Raw genomic sequence first — 4,316 nt, 5'->3', positions numbered from 1 at the left:
CATCCCTGTCCACAGCTACACACGGTTCCCCACGGTAGCCTGCTGCCAACCCAGCCAAGCCCATCAGCTTTGGAAAAGCCTCAGCATTCATTGGGCAAGCAGGTGCTCACCTTGGAGACTCTTCAATTGCTTTTCACACAGATACAGTCCCTTCTTAGTTCCAAATTTGGGTGGGGTTATTTTCAGTTAGAAATAGTAGGGGCAGAGTCCTCTGTAGGGAGAAATAATCTTCTGAGGTATGATTACAGTTCTTTATAGACTTACAGCAGGGCCTAGAAAGAGATGCTTAAATACTTAAATGGGTTTAAACTGAAAGTGGGGAGGTTTAGATTAGATATCAGGAAGAAGTTCTTCCCAGAGAGGGTGGTGAGGCACTGGAACAGGTTGCCCAGAGAAGCTGTGGATGCCCCATCCCTGGAAGTGTTCAAGGCCAGGCTGGATGAGGCTTTGAGCAACCTGGTCTAGTGGAAGGTGTCCCTGCCCATGGCAGGGGGGTTGGAACTAGATGGTCTTTAAGGGCCCTTCCAACCCAAACCATCTGATGATTCTATGATTCTGTACCGTAACAATAATAATAGTAGTAATAACAACAACCCATAAACAACTTCACTTTCCTTCCCAGGATAAAGCAAAATCTGGACTATAATAATTTCACAGGATTTACAAGAAAGCATAGAGAAAACTAAGAAAACATGTTCAGAAACTATGTTTCCTATTACTTGTTTTGTAACCCAAATGACTCTGCAGATTTGTGTGCATTTCCATTTATTAAGGGCCCCAAATCAGTTCCCATCCTGCCACTCTGAAGTGAGCAGTACGTGGCTCTGGGGGAATTACTTTCGATGCTAAATAGTGCCTTGTTCCAGTAAAAGGCCTCCCTATCTGGTGGATACAAAGCTTGTAAAACTTTTCTACTGATTCTTGAGCTCAACTGGACAGGATTACTTGAAGAATCAATTGCCATTTTCTTAGATTAGGGGAAGACAAAATCAGGCCCTGTGCAAACATATAGAAAATGATAACTACTTCTTTTTGATAACACATCCCCTTAACCATTGCTAATTGAGAGACTGGTCAATTCTGTGGTTTTGCTTTAGGCATTGTTTGTCTACTACATGGGAGGCTCCCAGCAGCAAGGTAAATTTATTGAGGATGAATGGACAGGTCCCTTGCCTTCAGCAGAAGTGTTCTGACATACGCTACCGCAGGACCTTTCCCAGCATGTCTGGTGTGATTAAGTCTCTGCCAAACCACTGCTTTTAAACACTCTTGTACAACTGGAAAGTTTCTGAGACAGGGATGGACTTTGCCACCAGCTTCGTTTTACAAGAATATGGCACTTGTTCTCAGGGTTTTTCTGGAAGGGGGATTTCCCGACCTTGGGCTGTAGGGAGGGCGAGGTACACTCTTCCTCTAAAGTGTAGGTGGTGGGTGGCCTTGCTGGAAGTCACAGCTGGGGTTGGGTGCTGCCCTAATCTTCTCCTTAAGGACTGGTGCCAATGCTCCCACCCAGCAGGGGGTGGACTGGGGATCTGCAAAGATGAGAGCTCAGTCCCCCCAGTGACCACCAGTGGGAGAGGCCGTGCCACAAGGACCTGCCTGGAGCACCACATGGAGCCGGCACTGGATTTCACTGTGGGCTGCTCTGAGAGCATTTTGCACACGCGGGTCCCCCTCCCTCACTCGCAGGGAAGTACTTCTGGCCCCATGGGAAAACAAAGGCAGTTCTTCAGTATGCCATTTCCAACTTGGATGGACTGACATTTCTGTTTCTATGGAGTGTTGATCACATTTAAATGTTGTTCTTTCTTAAAATGTTCTTGGTGTTCTCTGAAGGGGGAAGTTGTTTTCCTGTTACTTGCCTCTGCCTGTCTTTCCCACATATATGCAAAATCTGCGTAGTTTTTAATGAGATAGGTTTTTAAAATTATCATTTACTCTCAGTGTCCATTTTGGGGGATTGGAGCATGAAACCCTGAGACATGTTATCTGTGTCCACTCAGCTACACCCAGTGAAAACATCCCTTCCATTCCCTCCAGGACCTGCCACCCTCAGGCCATTTTATTCTGGGACTTGTGTAAAACACACTAACATCATGTAACTTCCGTAGCAGTTGGAAGGCCAAGGAAGATCCCAGCAAGGAAAGAAAGGCAAACAGATGCCTCCATAAGAGGTTTTGATAAGGAAAAGGAGATACTAGATAAGGATCAAAGTGACCTCTGAGAGGGGTGTGGATGAATGTCCACTCTGTTCTTCTTTTGGAGATACCCAGAGAACACCTAGAAAGGCAAATCACCTGAATTCACTATTTAAAGAGGAAGCCTTGACTTTTAACATGTGGAAAGTAACTTTCTGTAAAATGCATCTTTGTTCTCCACTATCTCTTTGTTACTGAGCAACAGGTTAGTTGCAATTATCAGCATACGGGATAAAGAAAGCAGCACGGTGTTGTTACAGTAAGTATTAATAACAGGAAAAAAAATTCCTGTCACTGGGGCCAGAAGGAGTGAGGAAGATCTGAAGCCATGCAAATTATAAATGTCTATTAATTTCTGCTTTCTGCAGACTAGGCTGAAGTCTGGGATTCTTATTCTCTTTATATCTAATTTTGCTCCATCGGATTCTTACTGAAGCTTTGGCTTTTTGTGTTTATCATTGTCCTGATTTTTTTAAATAGGCGTAGCACGCATACGGATATAGACTGACTTCTCTGGCCACTGCAGAGCGTGTAGGCATTTGCAAGTCCCATGTTCTTCTCATGCATGCTGGGCTTTTGCACACATAAGCACATAGAGAAGAAAGCCAAGGGACTCACGCAGCACAGGGGCTCCCTGACATTGGGGCAGGCAGGGGGTTGGCCATATGCAGCCTTGGGCTGTGCTTCAGTCCCGTGCCAGGACCCGCAGCTTCCTTCACTTTCAACCAGATAAATAATCGTCATGCCACACCAACTGCCTGTCAAAACCTGGGCTAGGAGATGCTTATCAGGAGAGTGAAGTCAAATTACCCATGCTGGGTTTGCTGCACAACTGCTGTTGCCTCTCCCACTGCATCCCTTTTGCAATCTCCTGCTCGGAGCTCTCTCCGCACGCAGCATCTGGCTGACGGGGCACACACAAAACACGGGTGCTGGTCTGTCCTCACCCGATTCCCGCTCCACCCCATGTCCCTCCATCTCCCTCATCTCCTTATTTTCACACCAGGCTGTCCTGGGAGCAGCCTTGCTGCCACAGCGACACTGGTTCCGCCAGCAGACCCCAGGGAAGGCAACTTCTCACCACTGCAGCCCAAGGGCCGCCTGGCAGGGCACGGCCGGCAGCCTGGGGCACAGGCAGAGCAAACGTCTTGGGGAGATGCAACACGTTATTCCTCCTACAAAATTCCCAACGGGATAGACACACACACAGAGTGAAGGTGGGCAGCACTGTATCTTTTCATCCCTTAATGCACACCTTGACACTGTACGAACACCAGAACTCCCTTTCACCACCTGTAGAGCCCCTGAAGGCTGTTGCTGAGCATAACCCCATTCTGGCCTTGGTTTCGCTCCTTTAGCAACAACAGCAAGACACACACCATGTAGCCATGTTTTCTATTGGAAACAGCACACGGATGTGTGCTTGCTTCTCAGAGGATAGTGCCGAGCAGGGGCATTTCATACCTCCGAGATGCGAAATCAATGGGTTTTTTTAATTTTCTACTGCACTACAGGACACAAGACCAACTTTCTCCCTCTCTTTCTCTGCTATGAACCCTGAAAGAAGTGAAGTCAGAAGAGTGACCTTGGATTTATATCACTGATGGCAAGAACAACATCTGCCTGAAAGCGAGATTAAAAAACTTGCACTGTAAGGCTAAGTAGGGTTCTTCCATAAAATTCTCAACATGCAATAAATTGGGTTGTAAAGCAGGTTCTGATAAATCAGCAGTGCACCTTTTAAGTATCAGAAAGCTTGTGAAATCACAGCACTCGTAAAAGATTTACCTTCACTTCTTTGTTACTCTGTATTTGTTTTTCTTACTGTAAATCACTGTCACTGAGTTTAATAGGGCTTACACAATATTGTAAGTATCTCTTAAGCAATATAATTGCTATTTGTGATCCCACTCATGCTTGAAAGCTTTTTTTACTGGAGGGGAAACCTTCCATTTTCCAAATGGCTAATTTGTAATGAAAACTGATCCCCCCCCCCTTGCAGTGAAAGTGAATAAAATGGGAAGGCATTTTTATACGACATGCAGCATATGGGTTGGGCACTTTGAGTAGCTGTTTTAAGTTGCAGCACCATATTGCTCATAGAAGCTGGGTCTGTCG

The 4,316-nt window shown here is 45.9% G+C and overlaps 1 protein-coding gene across 1 annotated transcript in view; it reads right to left on the bottom strand.

Moving 5' to 3' along the window:
• LOC104515407 (poly(rC)-binding protein 3-like) overlaps positions 1–4,316 on the bottom strand; it is a gene marked incomplete at its 5' end in the record, with an annotated part of 19,469 nt that overhangs the window by 12,049 nt on the left and 3,104 nt on the right. The window lies entirely within an intron of this gene.

The sequence above is a fragment of the Eurypyga helias genome, unplaced genomic scaffold (assembly GCF_000690775.1).
Source record: "Eurypyga helias isolate BGI_N326 unplaced genomic scaffold, ASM69077v1 scaffold37510, whole genome shotgun sequence".
In the NCBI taxonomy this organism is placed as follows: domain Eukaryota; kingdom Metazoa; phylum Chordata; class Aves; order Eurypygiformes; family Eurypygidae; genus Eurypyga; species Eurypyga helias.
Note: the sequence above shows the minus strand (reverse complement) of the source record. Positions and strands in the feature narration are given on the sequence as shown.